General features: G+C 40.1%; 1 protein-coding gene across 3 annotated transcripts in view; it reads right to left on the minus strand.

Annotated features, from left to right (window-relative positions):
- Window positions 1-22,146, minus strand: part of sema6e (sema domain, transmembrane domain (TM), and cytoplasmic domain, (semaphorin) 6E) — a 146,924-nt gene extending 124,778 nt beyond the window's left edge. For 2 of the 3 annotated variants that reach the window (XM_005929459.3, XM_005929455.3), the window contains exons 1-2: window positions 21,917-22,146; window positions 2,718-2,805 (exon numbers count right to left, since the gene is read on the minus strand). The gene's annotated coding sequence lies outside the window, so the exon portion shown is untranslated. The remainder of the gene's footprint in view (window positions 1-2,717; window positions 2,806-21,916) is intronic. The other variant, XM_005929460.3, reaches the window with a different exon arrangement.
- Between the last annotated feature and the right edge of the window lie 317 nt (window positions 22,147-22,463).

The following is a 22,463-nucleotide window of genomic DNA, read 5'->3' on the forward strand; positions in this document are numbered from 1 at the left end:
TGCTGCTTTCCCATCAGCGCTTTTCAAGCAATGGGGTCTTTTGTCTTATCTGTGACTGAAAGGAGCTTGAGGACTTTGGCCTTCATCCCTTTGTTGTTACAGAGTCTCTTGTGGAAACGGCGGATTGGCCCATAGGCGTGGGTGTGTGAGGAAGAGCTAGGCGGCCATGCAAGCACATCAGACTTGAGCGGTCTTAATAAAGCTTCCCTCTATCCACCCCTGAGATCTCCTCACCCCAATTATTCGCCTGACACCTCTACCCTCCTCCATCTCCTCTTATTTCTCACAGCAACCCCCCCCACCCTCAGCTCACCATCCAGTTCCCAGCTCTGATCAAGGCTGTCCCTTTGCTGTGCTCAAAGCCCCAGAGGCCTGTACAATATCGGGCTGCTGGTGGCGTTTGCTTCACAGTCTGCTGCTTGAATTGCATCAGGAGTGTGTCTCTTCTGGTATTGACATAAAATCACTACTGTTCAGCCAGCAACAGTGGAAAGTTCACTCCAAATTTAAAATAAAGTCTCATTTCTTTCCACAATCCAGAGAGAATCAAGAAGACATGACCAAATAAGATATTCTCACAGAAACCCTTAAACACTGGGTTTAAGAATGTGCATGCTGACACCTGATACTTCCCAGTGTTTAGAGAGCCCAACATTGTACAGTGCAGCAAAGATGAACAAGACTCTTAACTTATGTTTACATTCAGTTTCTTTGTCTATTATTAACTGGCATGAATAACAGTAAACGTAAACTATGGAAAATAGCATACATAAGTCCATCATGCATCTGTATTCACACATACAATGCAGTTCAGTACTTTTCTAGACATTTTCTGATGCAGGTGCAAACATCCAAAGCAGTTTGTTGGAACATTAAATACATTAAATGGTCTTTATGCAGAGAGTTACATAGTACAAAGTCTGTGTGTTGTACGATTTGCACTAATGCAGGAACAGCATGGTTAATAGTTCAGCAAATTCACAGCCAGCTAGTGGTTACCTCCTGCAGACTCTGCCGAGGCAGCACCCTTGCCTGACAAAAACTCCTGCTGTGGGTCCTGAAGTGCAAAAGGGCAATTGTGCACAGTGTGCTGACCTTTTTCTTCCAAAAATGTATGCAATACATGTGTGAAAATGACTATGAACTGAAGCCTGAGTAATTTTACCTCCCTGCAACATCAGATCTTACTCTTAGGGTTGCTAGAAAAGTTTTTCAACGTAAAGCTGCACAACTAAGTGAGTGCCTCGTGTGTCTAATAATCCCTCAACAGTGTGAGCTGAAAAATAAACCGGATGTGCACAAAAACTTCAGCTCACGGCAAAGAAAATTAGGAGCATAAATGATGACATGCTAATAGAACAAAGAACATGACAACGAGTCTAAAAACCAAAACAGCTCATGAGAAGACCACAACAAAACACTCCCATTTCTTTGCTGTTCTGTCTGCCATTTTTGAGACATTTTATGCTTTTACCTTCAGATGCCTTCAAGGTCACAGCAGGGCTACATCTGGCCAGCCATCTGTCTCCAGCCTTCCCATGAGGCATCCTGTCATCGGCACTCCTTGGCCCTGTCCTCTACTGTCCACATTCAAGCTCACAAGGGAAATGCTTGGCCAGACACAATAGCTTTTCAGTGATGCTACAAGTTTCTGATGCATTTGTTCAGTTGTTCTCCCCATTGACTACCTGTCTACCTGACAATAGAGCTCACAGCACCAGAAAACATTGACATGGTCTACACTAGACATGTGCCAATTTGCAATTATCGAGTATCAATGAATGAAGGGACTTTGGAAATTTTTCCCCCTGAGGACATTAAGTAACAGTGATGATGAGCACTCTAAATCAACATAAGGAACCAAAACTTCTTGATTTAAAGTAACCATTTCCCATCTGTCCATTCTAACAAATGCGCTGTGCAATCTGACAAACTCTACATTTTCATTTTCTGGCAATGTAGGCAAACAGTCCCATATGTCATCAAATTCAACAACTGCCATTAACAGAGCTTCATCAAATTCAAACCAGTGAGAGCAAAATCAGAAATATAGAAATCTTGACCACTCAAGCAATTTTGACAACTTGCAAACTCAAACCATGAGCTCAGTCCTTCACACTTTCTACGTATCACTGTAATATGTGGTTCTTATGCAGGCTGTGACTAAATCAGTGGTTCTCTAAATTTATGAATGCCCCCTATTTCGAAAACAAAAAAAGTTCATGCTCAACACCTCACAATTTATGTGATTTGCAAGAAAAAAGTTATATTTTAATTGAATAAAGGAATACTATCAGCAAAGTCTTTACCTAAAAATAGCATATTCATTCAGTTGCTTAGCCCACCAGTTAAAAACCAGTGGACTAAATTAAGTTTGTCCTTGGATAATGCTGTATGACAAATGTGTTAAAGCTGGTTCCTTGCCTTTGATTAAATTAATTAGAATGATACAGTGCTGTATGCTCAATCACCTATTTTTTAAAAAAAGCAGCAGTAGCAGTGTTTCCATAGACCATCCATTAATTAAGTATCCTCTGTAGATGCCTCATGAAAGTAGAACTTTCACTGTCACATATATTCAGTTCAATCTAAATACTGCATTTGAAAGATCAGTGAATAGTGACTCCGTGCCTCATCAAATCAAATCTTATTTAACTTTTAATTACATTGGATCCATTTAGAAAGTCACACTTTTAGAAAGAAGCGGCAAAGCTTACCTTAACTTTTCAAACACTCTGCTGAATCCAGTGATCCACCAAACAGGTAACTAGACCAGCTTGGTACACACTCCAGCTGTCAGTGAATCTGTGAATAAAAAAAATAGGAGATGCCTCTTAGATCTGTGTACATCTCAGACATAATGCAGGACAGCTTACGGTGATGCTGCCTAAGCCTTGAAAAACAGTCATAGTAGTCATGTTGTATTCTCCATCACAAATCTCTAAAACTCCAAAGTATAGATAACAATGACAAGTATCCATTGCTGGGTGTCCTATTCACTTTCATCAGAAAAATGCCAGAATGTAAAATGAAAATGTGAATCAACTTGCTTTGAACTCTGAGGAAAAGACGTTGCTGGAAATGCTGTTCGCATGACAACAGGTTGCTTTTGCAATAAGTGAACAAAATCTTTTGACAAATCCAAGAGCCCAAACTTGCCAAATCTGATGATGGCATCTCAGCTCACAATCTGCTCTGGCAGTCTGCTCCCAGAAAAACGTCTTCACCTTGCCAGTGCACAAACCTAAACAGAGCTTCATACAGCCTGATATTACCAAAAAAAAAAAAAAAAACATTCCATCTGAGCTGAAAGCTGAAATGTAAAATTCTGAGTCACTGATGCATAAAAGTTGACAAGTGATTATCTTTCTTTTAGAAGGATGTAGTTCCTGATCCTATAGCAAAAGTATTTAATTTGCTTTATCACATAGCCATAGGGAGTATGTAGAGTCTCAATTATTAAACCAGCAATAACTATTAAGCATTTTTGTGAAATACTGTGTAATATAATGACCTAGTTGGATCTCCACCTGTCCCAATATTAATTCAGACAAATGGTGATGACTGAGGTTTAGACCTTTACACCCTGCAAATTTCAAGTAGCAGAGCCCAGAAAGACTTGCAGAGGCAGCATCCTCTGGATTAGCAAACACTCCAGCTGGCAGCCACATGCTGATGATGGTTCAGTTAAGGTTAAGGCATAGCCAGCTCGCCAGCATATTTTCTTCTCTCTCAAGTTCTCACTGTTTTGACAGAAGGACCACAAGTCCCAAATGGAAAGTAGAACTGCTGTGCATCAGTAACAGCCTATACCAGCTATTGTGACACCATTAGGCGTGCGGTCATTATTTTCTTGCATCAGTGGTATGTTGACAATAAGGATCTGTGTTTGGTATTTGTTGGAACTTACAATACTGTCTGAGAAAAAACACAAAACTTCAAAAGGAAGATAAGGGCTTGTGGAAAACAAATTCCTTTGCCTGAGCTACAAAGCTATCTCTGGTGCACTTTCAAGACTTTAAATTGCCCCTAAATGCGTCTAGAAGATTTTAGTACTGTGTTCTTGTGTTTTTACCAGAACTAAGGAAGATTTAAATACCATACATCAGGCCATCTGGTAGATTCGTGCAACATGTCTAGAAATAGGGGGCAATTGCCACAAAATATACAACTCAGTATTGTGTGGCAATTGCTACATAAATATATAAAATATCAAACATATTACCTAAGGTTGCAAACGGTTTAAATTGCATTTTCAATACTGACAAAAAAAATCAAAAAATAAGCCCTGACATTAAAGAGAAGCACTGGAGATTTTTCTTCTTAGTGTTATATTAATCTGTCCTGAGCGTGTGACGAGCATGAAAGAGAATCCCTGATCATTAGAACTTTAGACTAGTCTGGGCTCACACTCAGCTCTTAATAAAACCCATAAACTAGATCCTTCTAATAGAATAATTTCAAAACCACAACTGGGAGCTACAGCTGAAGGAGTAATCAAATTGATGCCTCATCTCTGGACTGGATGTTTACTTGTTTTCTTATTTGCTTGCTTTTGCAAATTCAAGCTTTTAGTCATTTCAGTATAAAGAATCAATTACGGTTATATCGACTCCTCCAAGCTCACGCCTGGGGAACGACTTTTCAAGTGACCAAAGTAAAGAAATGCACCACAATGAGACTGGAGATGACACTATTATTTCTCAGTTCCAATGAACAAAACACACCACATGCACATTTTTTCAGATCAATGGTGGGGAGGAGTGATTAGCAGTTCTTAATTACTATTTAATTATACTAAAAAGCACAAACTTTCAGGTTGCACGGAAAGCAAAAAGCCTCAGTGTGAACACTCACATCTTCTCTAACTCTCAGCCTTTGGTAAATCATCCGAGTTCGCTGTAGGAATATTTATTCGCTTTTTTATTCACTTTTCATATCACTCCAGAGTGTATGATCTGGGCTGTGACAATTCGTGTGATGACTCAAAGCTGAAAGCCACTAAAATATTTAGGCCAATCACACATTGAACTTATTCTCACCTTATTTTTAAACTAATATTTTAGTCTTTTTTTTTTCTTTTTTTTTTAAATACAAGCTCTTGCCAATAAGGCCGTTTTACAACTAATTTACACAGACATTAACAACATGATCAACCAAAACCATAACAATGGGTAAGATTATTTTTTTAGTTGAACAATTGACAACATTGTTAAATGTGTTCACTTACTAGTAGTTCAGTAAAAGGACACAAGGACATGTTGTGCTGCTTCCTCAAGCAGAAACAAGCCAACTTCAAATATCAAATCCACCCTGATGGGGGAAACTCAGGTTTAAAGGGTTTCCCATCAGTACAAGGGATCATGAGGTTTTATAGTGATGATGAGTGCCATGTTTCAGTCTTATTTGTGACCTTTCTTTTTCACTTGAGGAGATGGGAGACATTTAAATGGCATTGTCCCACTGCAGATACTCTATAAGGATGAACTTTTTAGTCATAATCACAGTTCTGTGCATTATTCTGCTCTCCCTGTGCTAGTCATTTTAACAGATCAAATTCAGTTTATGGTAAACAAAGTCAGTGAAAACTTTCTGAAGTTTACAGTAATTGAAGGGCTCATTTTATCATGCCTTTGATTTTGTTTATTGTTTATTCCAACTTTAGCATTGTTGCCATATTCTTGGTTAGTGTTTACCAGAACATGGTTACTGAAAGGAATGATTAATTACTCGTCTGGCTGTGAAAATAAAGAAAATTGTTCAGCCTTTTAGGTGACTGTCAAGCACTTTGAACACCGCTAATTGAATGACTGATATAACGGTCAATGGCCACTGCAGTTGTGCAATTTTGAACAACTAATAAATCTATCAGAGGAACTAGGGAGTGTTGCCTCGTCCATCTTCTACCAAATGGCAAACAGACCACACTCCTGCCCTTTCCTCACTCAGCTGCCTATTAAAAGGGAAACATGTGGTCTAGTGTCTTGTTTCAGGGAAAGTGAAAACATACGCCCGCTGAGATACACAGTTGAGCAGAGGAGTTGCGCATGTTGTGACAAAGAGTGGCTTTTCCCTTCCCTTGTACCGCATTCTCTCACTGCGAATCGCCACATGTGGTAAGGGTAAGTGGTTTGACCAGTCCCTGCAATCACTAGGCAAGGCCCCCTACCTTGATAGCCATTCAAGGAAATCAATCAGTATTCAGGTCATGAAACGGGGATGCCCCCTTAACACACAACCTCTGACCCATGCAGGGTTCTACTCCGAGAGCGTGACAGGGATTTGTGCTGCCAGTGTCTGCTGCGTGTCCGACACTAACAAAGTCCTCGTGTTGAAGGGAGGAGCGTGGCCTGACCCTGTCCACCTCTGACACAATAATTCCAGCTGAGGAGTTCAAGGTGGCCTGACCTGCAGCTGAACCAGTCTATGGAAACATGGCTACAAGCTCTAGCTGAGCCTTTTCCTCAATCCCCTAGAGTTCCATGGAGAAACAAGGGGTGTGCTCGGGTTTCGCGAGCAATGCCGTAGCATAAATCGCCACATTTATTCCTTCATATTTTACTTAATATCTGAACAGTTGGAAAGCCTTCTTTCTGTCATGGGAAGTACATGGGGGGCAGAATTAGCATAACGTAATTACACTGGGGAACGATCCAGGCTCCAAGGAGCAAGACATAACCTGTAATTTACCATAGTGCTCCCTATGCAATTGACAGTCAGGCTATGATATTGGAGATAAATGTCGAAATTTGGGCTGTTAGCTTAACTGATGGTGCATTCAGTATGATAATAACCACGGTCTTGCACACAGTGAGCCTGACGAGCAGTCCTGCAATAGCTCTTCACCACTTTTCCTCCCCTCCATGGGGGTATTATCATGCTAATCTAAAAGACAAGAAAAAATACATTTCAGTGAACAATGATATATAATAATAGGAAGCAGGGATCTCTGAAACAGTGAGGAGACAAAAGAAGGTATTTTCACCCTGCTCCGCTAAGCATTGTAAAGGGCTGACAAATGGACACAGACATTATGCTGGCTGGTTAATTAAAAGAACATAGTCTAATTAAAAAGATCTTCCTTGTGAATAGACTGCCGTCTATGGAGTTACTGACCTCCGTCTCCTGCACATGTTAGGCATAGGCCAGTCAGTAGCTCTCTTCTTTCACAGATTAAATTTTCAAATCAGAGGGGTTTTGACTGACGAGCGGCAAACACAGTAGTACGCTGCAGGAAGTGCACTAGATCTCGGTTGGGGTGCTGGTACTTGATAAACGGCTTTGAATTGCTATTATATAGTCAATAAAACTTGCACATGACATTTGATTTAATTCACCATCTTTCGTGCAGAACTTTTTCACAAAAAGGTCAATATATCGAGTTTTTCAGTTAGTACAAATTTGAAATGTGTTCAAAGACAGTTTGACATGCACACACGACTATGCCTTAAAGTTATTCTGCTATTTTTTTTTAATGACTTGAATTGTTAGAGAGCAATGTTTCTGGAACATACAGTACTGTCTTTATGTTTTGCTCAAAAATTGGAAAAATAGATTGATTTACTGAAATGTGCAATGTGAGTTTGTACAATTCTAACAAGCCTGAAAGTGAAAATGTGGTAAGACCACCTTTATTCTTCAACATAGCCTGAACCCTTGTAGGCAAACTTTGTTTTTAATCATTTCTTTAAGTAGTCTTCAGGAACAGTTCAGCCTTTTCTCCCAGTTTTCCTTAAGAATGGCTTTTTGACAGCCACACTTTCACTGATGTCATTTCTGATGCCAGTTCGAATGGCGTGCATGTGTGTCATTATCTCTGGCATTTTTCATACATTCAACTAAAGAAATAGGAACAAATTATGCATTTATGTCCCAGGCAGTAAAGTGCTACTAAAGTGCCTAAAGATACAATTTAAAAAGTTTTCTGGTATGGGTAGACAACACTGGTCCATCCCTTGAGTTAGGTGCCTTTTATATGCTTGATGATTCATAGGTCAGAGTCAAGTGTTTCTGAAAGATCTTTAGAAATCGAAGAGATCTACTTCTCAAGACGCTTTGGAAAAGAAATTACAAAAAAGACACTTATGGCAAAAATATTTTAAAAAAGAAACAAACAATAAAAACCATTATATATGGCATAGCACTTTACTTTCACTGGAAGAAGTTGGTTGTTTTATCACAAAACAGACACCAAGCCTAATGTTTGCACTCTTTTATTGTGTCAATATATGTTACACACCCCAAACCCCATGCATGTGACAATAATTCTGCATTAGTCCATTTTGTTTTACCTGCTTGTATGAGACAGATAAGTAGGTAGGAAAAAAAACAACAACTACTATTTGCAGCATCCCACCTTTGCCTCCAGGCTGACACAGCACTTTACACTTCAACACCACTAAAGCGCCCGTTAGCAGTTATTGTATATCTTCACACAGACACTTCAAACATTAACAGTAACTGTAAAACTAATAGCAATTACCCCTTTGGCACATCAGCCATCTGTTAAGTTATCATTAAGGTGGGGGATAGTACAAAAAATGATGACAGTAATGTTGGAACTAGAAAGCAAATGTTGAGTCCTGCGTGTCTGTAAAGTCAACAGGCAGTGTTAATTTATATCACAGCTATTTGCAAGCTTTCTGAAGCTGAGATAAGCCCACTAGCAACTAGACAAGAGCGGCACCCTACTTTACCAACTCTGATCAGCAACAAAATTCTGACAACAGAAACATAGCACAGTCAGACAATCTGGTATCAAAGTCATACTGAGTATTTCCTGGGTATTGATATCAAATGTGAAATTCTACTATTGTCACAATCCTAGTAGAAAGGGTTTGATACTTAGTAATCCAGGAGAAATATTGCCAACTCAGTGCCACTTTTAAACTCATTTAAATTCCATAGACAAAAACTATCCTGTGAGATCAAACCTTATTTTTCCAGAAGGATCTGACAGCTGCTGGTGGACAGAGTTGCACTGTAAAAGGTTGACCCACGTCAAACCTACTTGGGTCTAAATGACTAAAATCTTAAAACCAAACAAAAGAAAACTATGAGACACTGCAATTTGAACAGCCCTTACTCTTAATCTTGCCATATTGTGGAAACTTGGTATTTGATAACTTCACGGCCCACAAACGAGTAAGAATCCGGGGTGCCTCACACAGAGGGGAAGCCCCCCTCGTTTTTTTTTTTCACATATTTCATAGTTGAATAACGAGAAATAGTGTTTGTTTAGTGATTGTGCAAAAAAAATACAGTTCAACTGAAATACACTTAAGTGTACATAATAAGGTTTGTAGCTCATAGAACTGTTCTTTCTTTTCCATAAGGCTGCAAAATTGACACCTAATAATGATAATTTTAACAAAGCTGTATAAACCTGCTTCAGAGCAGCATAAACACTCGTACCATGTCTTTCTGTCCAAGTTATAAAACTGGGCTTGATTCTCCTGGCACCTGTAGCTACAGGCCAACACTAATGCAGACTGTCTGTGTTTAGCTGGAGGGCTACTGTCAGCCTCAGATATGGCCCTGAGAGTGAAAGTGTAGGTGTTGCCCCCCCCCCCTCATTCCTTTCACCCAGCTGCATGTCATTGACTTGTGACATTAAAGCAAAAGTGTGGTCTGCTGGTTTGTTTACCCTCAGCTGGCTTTCATGCCATCAGTCACTAAAAACTGCCCCTCAGGGAGAGACGATGGAAGCCGGGAGGACAGAGAGGGAGGCAATGAAGACAGCTCAAACAAGGTTTCACTCGCTGGAAATTGGAAGTTGCTCATGTGGCTGAGTGGGTGTGTTTTGTTGTGTTTGTGTGTCTCTTGGTGGAAATAAGTTTACAGCCTCAGAGTAAATTAATGAACATGTTTTTAAAGCCCGGCGCAGTCATCCACATCACTGTGGAGCACGCGCGCACACACACGCGCGCGCACACACGCACACGCGCGCGCACACACACACACACACACACACACACACACACACACACACGCACACGCCAAAATTATCATGTGCAATTACTCTAAGATTGTTTTCATGTTCGGGGAATTATAGTTTGACTAACAGAATTTTTTGACAAGCAACATGACCTTTTCCTTCACCAGTGGATATCCAAAATTCAATAACACAGCTGCAAATTGACATAATTGATGGTTATTTTATATTTTATTTATATATGCTCAAGTAAGAAGATTCAACCTTTGTTTCCATTTGCTTTCTTATTTAGTCACACTCACTATAACCCAATTATAAATGTGTCATGTATGCAAGATGCTTTTTTTGTAATGCAAAAAGAAGAAAGATGAACAGCTCACAATCTGAGATAACACATGAAGCATGATGCAAGAAATGTTAACTTGGTGCTCAAATGATCCTCTGCTTATTTGATTAGGGAATAAGCAGCAATTAAGTTGAATTCAATTTAATCTATTGCAAAATCAAAACAAAAGTAATTTCCGTGCATTTACTGAGGTCAAGACTAGGGATGGGTACCGGTGTCTGACATAAACGGTAGTAACCAGACCGAAAAGCAGCGCACATTTCGGTGCTTTATTTCGGTGCTTTTTTTTCCTGAGCTGTGATACACTTGTTCTAGCCAATCATTTTACGTTTCCGAGGATAGTAGGCGGGCCAGGTACGTACGTTCTTTTAGAGCAGAGCTACAGATTAAAAATGCCCAAGGCGAAGCGGTCAAAAGTCTGGCTGTACTTCACAGCAAAAGATGCAAACTCAGCAGCCTGCAACAAGTGCTTTAAGCTGATACTGTGATACTGTCAAAGGAGGTAACACCTCAAATCCGATGAAACACCTGGCGACGCATAGCGTTTTTTTTAAAAGCCGAGAAATGCGCCGTATTTGATAGCTTGCTGCGAGACCTCACACCGTGCACATCTACTGCGGGTGGGTTGCCTGTTATCGGACCCGGGTAGCAACATCCAAAACCCGAAAGTAAGTCCTGGCCCCTAGCCCTGCCAGTGTAGCAGAAATGATGAGGATGATGATGGCAGCAGCAGCCGTTCTTCTCTGCGTGAGTAGCTTAATGTTGTTCGTGTGTAATTTACGTTGAGTAGGCTAACCACGTTATTACATTAATGCATGTAAGGTGAACTAGCAAACACCATCATAGCTACATGCGCTGTCTTCTTGTTTGATGGCAGATACTCCCTTCACCCTGGCCAAAAAGGCTAAAATGACCAAAGAAAAAGTGGAAAACAGTTAAACATGAGAGGTTTTTGGACAAAGTTTGTGTTCTCCATTCTTTAAGCACCGGTTTGAGCACCGGCACCGTTTCAAAAGTACAAGTTTGGCACCGGTATCGGATAAAACCTAAACGATACCCATCCCTAGTCAAGACCTTATAGAGGTATAGAGCAAGCTTTAACGTATTAATCCAATTATGTTATTCATGTTTTGGGGCATTTTAATTTGTTTTTCTCTGATTTGTGTCAGTAAATTCACGTTTGGCGTTTTTAGTCTATGGTCAAGAAATAAAAATAAGCAACACAGTGTGACATTTTAATTCTTCTTAACATTTCTTTGCATCAGTGCTTAACCATCAAGGGATACATGGTGACTCTATGAAGAATTCCTCTTTTTTTTCCCCCTAACCACAAGAATGCAAACTCATACACAATCACACAGCTGTGGCAGTGAGTCAACACATGGTTAATAAACTGGTACACACACTCTCCAAATGGAAAGAGTTCAGGGCACTTGAGAGGAGGAGGAGGTCTGTTTTACTCACCCTGGACCCCTGCCCGGTTTGGATTCATATGACACTAACTGAAACCCCCTGATAAACCCTCCCCCTCAAACACTGATATAAAAATAGCCTCAGTTTAATGGAAACAAGCCCGGAGTTCTGAGAAATGGATGAAAATGACCAAGCTAAGTGTAGGCGAGCAGACTTATCGCACATTGTCCAAGCCAAACATTCACTGCACATATGGTGACCACTAAAATATACACAAATAATAGCATGAGAGCGTCAGAGCAGATTAAAGCGGCCAACATCCGGCCCCAAATGCTCACACAGGTAAAACATTTCATACTCACCCAGGAATTCACAGTTAAATCTTAAAAGAAAACACACTATAGATTCTAATTTTAACACATTACAGATTTAAGCACAAGGGTATGCAGAGTGTTGTTTGCACAAAATCAGCCACAATTCCTATCTGCAAAGCGCAGGGTGCATGCATAAGAAATCGATAAAGACCCCGAGGGAGGCCCAGAGTTGGGAAGCCAGTCTCGGTTCCGGAAAATATCAATCTACCTTCCACCTAAATTTAAGGTTTGCAGAGTTTAACTTCTGCTATCCATTTAAAGTAAGACCAGTACGGTAAGTGCATGTAGACTTGCCCAACCTTTCAAGGAATGGGGTCAAGTGGTTTGGGCTATTTTTGGAAAGTTTGGAAATTAGATGCATTTATGATCCTCTTTCAAAGTATGACTGTCATATTACCATCCAGCTGTGAGAAGAGCCCATTTCATTTTCAAAAGATGTGAGATAACTCCCTGCAGAAAAAAATCAATTCTCTGACCACTTAAATGAATTAAATATGTGAATACCTGTCACCTGAGTGTGTGGAGAATAGAAACGAGGAACTACTACTGTTTGAAGGCATCAGTTGTGGATGAATAGGACAGGAGGGAAGGAGGGGAAAAAAAAACGTAGATTTTTAATTTCCTGCTTCATTTCACGTTTCAGGGCCATAAAAATTCTCATTTCAAAAAAAACTGCAATAAGCAACAATGAGGCATGATCATAACTCAAAGTTACTTCAATAGCACCAACACACCAGACCCCTCCTCCCTCATGCAGTCAACCTAATTGCTTCAGTCGAGATCTGACAAGCCAGACAATTTCTGTGCAACAGATTATCAAAAGAGAAACCTGAGAAAAATCAGATATTCAATCTCTCAGTCTCACTCTGCCAGAAACTCTTAACCCACATTGCTTTGCATCACCCAATTCGTTCCGCATATCTTCTCTACAGCCTTAGCGATGGCCATTTCAACATCAACACTTTGCACACTTCCTTCCAAGTCTTTCAGTGCAAACCACTTCTGGTGGATTTCAATTATGTTTGGCAAACCTCTCAAATGTGAGAATTTGGCAGGGTTCTCTTTTTTCCCCCCATTATACACTTGATACATTTATGTGCATGCAGACCTGGAAATATCAACTCATTTTATTGTCATTTCCAAAAACTAATCAGTTGATTTATAGTATGAGAAATAAAATAAATACAGTGGCTTAAAGTGCAATATGACACTTACAGTTGCTTGTTTCATATGATCAGCTATCAAAAGATTTACTATAAAAAACAGGCATCATTTTGCATTTGTGTTTGAAAAAACAAAAAAAAGAAGTAATAATGCCAGCAGCTCCAATATTGCTCTAAAACATTAACAAACTGGATTACTGACACAACATAAATTCCTTACACGCGGTACTCACAATCTTTACAAAAATAAAGTCTCTCATCCTCGAAATGCGCAAAGCAGGCATGCATCTGACTAAAAAGTATCACTCTGTTTAAACAGCAGACTAATGAGTCTCAAAACAACTGTATCAAAACAGACACGGGTGACAGCTGATTCTCAGGCATTGTTAAACGAGGCCAGTCTTTTTTTCTGCCACCCGATCTGGATCAGCCTTGTTTTCTCCCAGTTCACCATTTCAGGAGTTGTGAGATTTTAATCTGTGCCACCAAAAGCTCTGTGTGTAATGATATCCAGCCAAACATGTAGGGACAAACTAGCCCTTTTTATATAACTTTTTTTTTTAAAAAAGACCCAAATGTTTGTCTTGGATAGAGACGTGCTCCAATTCAAAGCAATACATGTCTGTAACAACTTATTCTACGGAAAATAAGCTGTGCCTAATGTTCTTTTTGAAAGTGCAAACCAAAACAAAAAGAGCTCTGGTTATCTTGTAGGTCTTTGCCAGGGACAAAGATGGATGGTTACATTTCCTCCAGAAACAACAGCTGTTTGTTTGCAGGAAATAGGAGAGTAACTTGGCTGTTAGTAGAAGCTGTGATAGCCACTGTGGCTGAACAGGCAAAGAAAAAAAAAGCTCCACTAAAAGAAGCAAAAACTTCACAAATTGAAAACAGCATTACAGTCTTGCCCACACCACTTGATTGAGAGCCAATCTCTGAAAAGTGAGGCACACACAGAAAAAAAAAGAAGAAAGAAAGAAACAACAACCAGCAATGAAGATGAAAATGCTGAAGAAAACATGATACTGCACAACGGAGAAAATAGATAAACGTTGTTGAGAACATGCACTATAAAAAGGCTCCAGGTTTAGTGGAAAGGCAATCAAAAATTGTCAGAAATAAAACAGGAAAATGCACAGGAAAAAAAAAAAATAAAGAACTTCATCATACTTAAATTGCCAAACTGCCAACTAAAGGACTGATATAATCTTTTGTGCTTAATTGTCAAAACACAAGAAATTCAAAACTGCACTGATGCAGCGCAGAACTGAAATAAGTTAATTATTAAGGCAAAATTAATCTCTCTTATCTTTCGCTTTACAAGCGAATAAAAAACAAAACTCAAAACAAAACCCAAATCAAAGATCTACCAGCCCTCCTGCTCTAGAAAAACAAAAATCCAACACGAGGAAATGTTGCTGGGCTGCACAGCAAACTGGCCAAACCACATTATTACAACTTCCACATTCATCTTGTGATGCACACAGCAATAAACCAAATTGCTGGAAAAGGAGCTGCTAAAACAATTTTTTTTTTTTACGAGTATTAAGAAACCCAAAACTCCTTTGGTTTATTCCATATCAAATCATTACAGTTTTTGAACAATTTCTGCTCAAAGTTTCTTCCTGTAAAATCTATAGTTTAAAATTTAAACATATATAATTATAGCTGTATATAGCAAATATGTTTCTGTCTACTCATAACATGTTTCTTGACTAGCCACTATTCAAATGTTTGTTTTGTTTTTTAATGCATCTGTCCTGAATTATAGATCCTGCTTCAATGTTGTGGCCAGAAAGGTCATTGAAAATTTCAGGTTTTTATCTTTAACAGTTTTGAAGATGTTCCTGTTCAAACATTCAGATTTCAAAGTGTGAAAAACATGCTGGAAGTAGGCTGACTTTCCCATTTCAGTGAATGTATGTGGAGATGGTCGAGCTGACAATGATTAGAGAATGACCCCAATTATTACCAGAATTTGATCCATCCGATACAACATCATTTGGAAAGTGTGGAGGAGTCATACCAATGTGATTATTTTCATGTGTGTGGGGAGCCAACAGGAAGTCAGCTGGCCTGTTTTGGCCAGAGGCTGTCTCACTTACACACACTCCCTGCAAGCTCAGCTCAGAAGGATGGCAATTTAGGGGTGGGATTTAATAAGTTTTCTTCGTCTCACTCCTTTTTCAGGCAATTTTTGTTTTTTGTTTTGTGCATTTTATGTTCAATATAGGTATTTGTTGTGCCTGGAAATGAACAAATAAATGAATGAAATAAATGAATGAATTTGCATGCTTTGTGAGCCCAGGTCTGCAAAAACACACAACTGGGTAATTCATAGAGGACACTTTGCACATGTGTAACTTTTATTGTGTAACTTTTACTGCTGTTATTCTTGTCTACTTTGAGATCTGTGTTTTCTAGTTCTTGGGTTATGGCCAAATTAAAGTTACAAAGTTTAACTCCAAGAATTGAATATCATTCTCCAACTGTGCCACCAAAATATTAAGAATACATGCAGAGCAGCTATCTTAAAATACTCAAACACTTAAAAAAAAGTGTCATAAACAACCAAATATGACCTAATTAATTCACATTAGCAAAGCTTTTGTAACTGACTGCAGCAAGTGTGCAACATTTCTCTTTGCTACACAGCATTTGTAACATATCATGGCTGTGTTTCAGGCGATAAAATACATAGTTTGTTCGCTCCCTCACACACTAATTTTAAAGTGTAGTTTTGTGTTGTTCTGTACTCTGTTTATCGAAGTCAGTTGTTCTGGCATAACTAATACAGGTTTTTGTTCTTTGTTCGATCTTCCCCATATGCTACACCAGCTGCAATTTTTCCAGTGTTTCGGCCATTATGTGTGTGACACAGACTGGGCAGTCTCAATAAATTGCACTGCTAAAAACAGTTAGATGAGACAAAGGATCGGAATCGAGAAACAGTTCTCCACATTTTTCAATCCATTGGAATTGTATGCCTTTAAGCCTCTAAGCCTCTAAGCTCATCAATTCCTTTTATCAGAGCTGGCATGTTTTTCTGAGAGTCACACATCGCAAAACAGTGACATTAAAGCGCAGAGTTTTTTGTACACTTGGGCCTTTTTATAGGTTTCAACAATGTTTTTGTGTGGAGACAAAGATAAAATCAGAAAACGAAACACTGCAAGACAAGCTCAGTAACAATGCTGATATTAATAATCAGATATCCAACTGTCTACTTTAGTACTTTCAAATGCACTGCAGTAATAGGCAAGTACAAGCCAACTTTAGTGCCTAATGTCTGATCATTTTTATTAACATACCAGCATGTTTAAGTACAGCACTATGAAAAAGGCTTGACCTGCCCCCCTTTGTACTTTATATTTTGCTTAAAAATTAGAAATAGGTGCAGTGCATTGAATAATATGCAAACATAGGCGTAAATACAGTATATAAGTCAATATTTGGTATGACCATTTATTCTTCAACACACCCTGGACTATCTTAAGGAAAGCTTGAGATGACTGTTGTTGTGATTTGGTGTTATATAAATAAAAGTGAACTGAATTAACTTGATTTGAATTTAATTGAATTAAAGTTTTCTTGTAATTTCTTTAAGTAGTCTTTAGGAAATTCGGATGTTGGTCGTCTTTAGTTACGTTCTCTGTCAAGATGATCCCATACTGCCTTAATGTTCTGCATTTATGATGTTACTTTTGGTAACTATTGGTAAATAGCTAAACAACTAATAAGGTCTCTGGTGTACAGTATATACCATTTGAATGAAATTAATATTTAGTTTATAAAAAACATAAAACATTCACTGTAGTTTCCAATTTTACCAATACAAGCAATAAGGGCGCGAGACTGGAAAGTCATGGAGCAATTTGTTCCATGTTAAGCCTGACTGGCTGGCTAATCAATGATGCAGGAGGACTGCCCACATTATGAAGTAATTAAGAGATCATTTGGAGCAACAAACTGGGCCCTTCTGCCATTCCCCAGCTGACCCAACTAAGAGTTCAAGAATCAAGAGCTAGTATTTATGAGCAGAGGCTACTTAAAGAGACACGTGTTTCCTCATATCAGTTGCTTCCTACAATTAAACACAGAGGCAAGAAATGGAATCGTAAATGTGGGGAATTCTGCTCTCTGTGGATGTAAGAGAGCCTGTTGTGATGTCTGCATTATCTTAATCTTTGGGGAGCTCTGCTACTGACTGTTGTGGTTTTCAAAATAAACTGGATTCTGTGGATCACACAGCTGAATGGGCATTTTGGAGGATCTTTGTGCTTATTCAATAGCTAATAATTTTATATATTATATAAAAAACTTCAAGCGCACACAGCGCACTACATTAGCTACTTCTCCACATAGAATATGCATGAAAAATGACAAGAATTTATTTTTGGATGATTCATTTTCTTTCCATTCAGAGGAAATCCTTTTTGTGGTGCATGCTGCTTCCAAGCTTCCCCATAGGTAGCATACACAGCCTCCTTGTTACACAAATCAAAGAGTGAGTGTGTCTGATATCTGAAGATAGGTATTCTGTCCTTCATCGAAAGGGCAACTGATATGGAGTGAGAGAGACAAAAAGCATGAAACTACAAGTATCATTACTCGACTTCAGCATTTTTAAAAAGACAAACCACACTGAAAACAGTGAAACCTCAGTGCATGACTTAATACAGAAAAGAAACAAAGGAGAATAAAGCTGAGGTCTGATTTTTGACAAAGACTCCTTTGTGATACACGAGACCCCCATTTAGACTAAAAATATGAATTTGAGCTAATTTGCTGACATTGAGAGCCACAGGTTATATTTTCCACTCCAATTGCTGGACTGCATCCACCATGCTTCATGAAGTGTTACCAGACAATCATCCTGTGTTCCTGCCGCACTGCATGTGGCTGTGGCGAGTTGGAAAACGGAGACCCAGTCCATGTTTGACAAGGGGTTAATGTTTCTGAGGAACAGCTTGACAAAACCTCAGGAAGACAGCCAGTCTGGATAGAAGCACCAAGGCCTGTCTCTTGTCCAGTTTGTGGTTTGCCGCCTCCCGCCATCTTTTTCTTCTTCCTTCACTTCTTCCCTCTAGCCTTTCACTGAACTCAAAGGTTTTCCTCCCAAAACTTACACACTCATCAGCTTGGCTATAATTTTCAGTTCTGCACTAACCACAGGACCACTTGCGGGATGAAGCTGCACGCCTGTTTTTGAAATCAAAAGTAATAATATGCCTGCTAAGGATTCACATCTAACAGTTTATGATTAGACCTGTCGGACAAAAATTGTCAGTGCCGTATTCACCTTTACTTTCAACAAGCTGCGACAATCACAGGAAAACAGATGCAGCTGGCAGTATATATTATGTCTGTGCCACTGGCAATCTGTAAATGAACTTTAAAAACAACACAGGCTGATAAACCTGGGAGATACAGTACACTGAATCCGCAAAATTATGAGCAACAGCTTTACTTCAAGGCACAGTAAAGAAGCTCCTTCTGCTCAGTAAGAAAAAAAAGAACCAACTTAAACCCCCCCCAAAAGCTACACTAGTCAGAATAATAACAAAGACCCACTGGCTATAATGCAAAAGGCACGAGGTAGGTTTGTATGATAGTCTTAAACTGTGCATTTGTAACGCTTGATTCAACATGTTAATGCGATTTCTTACCAGCTACGGCCAAACCAGGCCAGACCTGGAGGCCAAGGCCTTGTGGTCCCAGCAGATAGCCTGGACCAGCCTGTGCTGTGTCAACCCTGGATTATGGATGACAGGGAGCCTGCGGGGCTGACAGGTAATAATTCACTCCCCAGGGGTCCCACATCCTTCGCTGGACACAACGCAACCAACCAGGAAAGAGCAGGGGGGAAGCAGCCTTGGACTTCACATCCTCTTAACCCACCCTCTTCCCTTTTTCAACCATGCCCTTCAAGAAGCCAAGCTCTCATTGCCTCCACAGTTGCCACGGGTTACCAGCCATTATCAAAATGAAATATGAGGTGCCACAGACCGGTGACTCTCTCAGGTACAGGGCCAAACAAAGTCCCATATGTTGCGGATGAGGAGTGGCGATTAACTGTTGCTTCCTGAAGCACGGCACTGCACCCACCCTTCTTTAGACATCAGCAGTTGCACAAGTGCTTAAAGTCTAAAGCGCTTCAGACAATTTTGAACATGATGTGAAACAAAATTTATCCCAAAATATATTATCTATGCCCTCAAGTTCCACTGAGCTCAAAATAGGGCACAGCAATTTACAAACTTCAAATTCGCCTGAGGGTTTAAAGTGTCTTCATCAGTCCTGCTGAAGTTTCTTCCTTTTTTTTTTTTTTTTTTTCTTCTTCTGACCAATCCAAAGTGCAGACTAACTGTGTGTGTGTACATACGCCTATGTTCTGAGTACTTTATCTTGATGATGAAAATGGAAATAGGCTTGCTGAATGTCCCCCAAGGGCCACAGTCCTCAGCCCCTGGTTAGGAGCCTATTTCAACCATCATTACCCTGAGGACCATTAGGAAGATGCCATCTGCACACACAGGGCCCCTCCATCGGGGCTTCTTGTCACTTCAAACTAAAAGCAAGCAGCGGAATGGAAATTGGAAATAAAATTACACACTGCGCTAAATGCACCATTAACCATGCTAACTGAGCGACCGACCTATCGGGGCCTGAAAATGAGAGCTGGACGAAGAGCAAGCAATTTTCAGCAGTGACAGGGAAATGAACGCACTGCTGGTACTTTGCTCTCGCTCACATTCACAACTATAACTCACCCATCAGCAGAATGTGACTTTCCTAATGGTAAGAGAATGAAGAAAAAAAAAAAACAAAGAGTTGGTTCATTGCGACTGTGGGCGACAACCACAAATGAGGGCTGAATCTAGATTTGTATGAACTGTGCACAGTACAGATGGGACCACAGACCACCACTGCTGCTGCTTAAGCATTGGATACGTTACACAGAAGCATCCCACTAGTCCTGCACAACAGCAGCAGCACCTTTCCGCTGGTTAGCGCACCAGTTACATGTCAAATAAAATAACCTGAAGGCACACTGCAATGTCCTCGCAGCAGCAAAGAGTGCCAAGTCATTGTACAACTAGGGTAGGAAACCGCAAGCCATTCGTGGCTTCATCATCCTATGATATCACTGCAGCAGCTGTGAGGAGTGGGGACAAGGCAAAAAAAAAACCCCAAAGAAGATCACAAGATCTAATCACACTTTCTGCTTAAACATCTGACTGCTCGAGGAAAACATCATGCCACAGCCAGAACAAAAAGGCACATGCTAGACGAGTAAGTGCTGGCTCTGCTGTTCAATCCAGGCAAAGCAACCCTTAAGCTGAACATGAATTTTTAAAATGCCTGGGAAACTTTTGCAAGGCTACAGATACAGCAAAGAGAAACGGCAGAAGCGGGCAGCCTTTGAGTTAAGCAAGAGGGCATGCAGTCTACAATATCACCTTGCAAGAGTCCAGGATCGAAAAGGCAGTGGTGTAGTCTGTCAGTGTTTATGCACAACAGAGATTTATTTATTGTTGAAATGTTCTTAGCCTCAACTGAAACTGAACACCCACTTAAGGAAATTAGAGGACTAATGCACAACGGGCTGAGACAAATCGTGGTCTCCCTTTGTGCGGAGGACGGTTTAAAAGCAGCCACGAGCATCTATTTCAACATAAACATTCACCAGCGATTCCTAGGAAAGCAGGGGAAGAGAAGAAAAACACAGGTTTCCAATTTCTTTCTGCATCGTAGGCAACACTGAGGTCTAATGCAGGTTCTCCCGTTGAAACCTGTTAGAACAATGAGCTCATCGTTTTCCCTCCGAGTTTGGCATTAAGACAAGTAAGCGTGATTTAAGAGGTAAAATCTGTGCAGAGTGAGAGGGAGATGTGCCGTTTCATAATAATCCAACTGCCACGTAATTGCTGCTTTTCATTTCCAGAAACTCACACTGATTTCCCCCCTCTATCCGATGGTGAAAAGGAAGCAAATTCTCCATTACGCACTAATCCCCCGCTTTTTTCCCCTTCTTTCTTCCTTTTGTTTTTCCACGATCAGGTCCTTGATAAACAAGTTTGGGCTGCTTCCGCCAGAAAATAAACCAAAAATTCAATTAGTGTCTCAGGCGAGATGCCAGTCAGAGACGTGTTATCGGTTGCTTATTTGTGATAAGTTGCTGGGGACTTGCAGCAACAAGAGAGAAAACGTGTATGTCAGGGTTTCATATGACTATGCATATAGTTTTCGCTGCCGATGTTAACACAGCTTCCAAACCCGTCCGTGATACACACATGAAAATAATGAAAACAAAAAGGAACAGAGCTACTGCAAAAAAAAATAACTATTATATAAAACTGGTCTAACCCTGGCTGATGTCAGATTGTAATTTCTGTTATTCAGTTACCAGTGCAGAAAAAACGGGGACTTCGAAACACAGCCGAGAAAAACAGAAAAGCAGCGGCTTCCCCGGACCATAAATGAAACTCCGGGAGAGTACAGGGACAGTTCAGGTTTATTAAAAGCGTCTGATATGTTGTTTTCAAGTGATTATCGTCGATCTTCACATGCCTAAATAAGCTCTCTTCTGTGGCAAACTTAAAGCATCTGTCTCGTAATTAGCAAAGTAAGCACAGCTGCAACAGCATCGCCAAAGTCCTCAACTAGTAAACGAACCACTTACCTTCGTGCTTCCACCTTGAAAATACACACGTCGCAGTGTTTCTGAGATACTGTCGAAGAGAACAAGCTGTAAAGTCTCGAGAATGACGAAGGAAAAAAAGCGGGGTTGTTAGTTTTAGCTAGTTGTTTCTGAAATGGTTAGTATTCCCAGAGCGCCAGCGTAGCGAAAAGACGCCCCTCACTGTTGTGACAGGACTGAAGCTGGTTAGACTAAAATCACAACACCTCGGCTGCACCTCAGGCCACGCCCCCGTAGTGCTGTTTGACAGGGATTCAAACCAATCAACGAGTGAATTTAGGATGAGGTTGCCTTCGATTGGCCAATGTAGCAGTTTTTTGCACTACGCCCCGCCCCTGTAATGCTCACTTTTCTCCCAGATGTTGAATGCCTCAGCACCAGGGTCCCCATACAGTTTAGCCAGCCAATCAGAGCGCGAGATACGGGGTTTAAACACAGATAATTTAACTTTATGGGAGGAGTTGAATCTATTTAAACCAATGTGAAAGTACTTTAGCCGCACTATTATCTTCCACATTAGCCCGCGCTA

This window comes from Haplochromis burtoni, unplaced genomic scaffold, assembly GCF_018398535.1.
Source record: "Haplochromis burtoni strain Fernald_Lab_line unplaced genomic scaffold, NCSU_Asbu1 Contig_124, whole genome shotgun sequence".
Classification (NCBI taxonomy): domain Eukaryota; kingdom Metazoa; phylum Chordata; class Actinopteri; order Cichliformes; family Cichlidae; genus Haplochromis; species Haplochromis burtoni.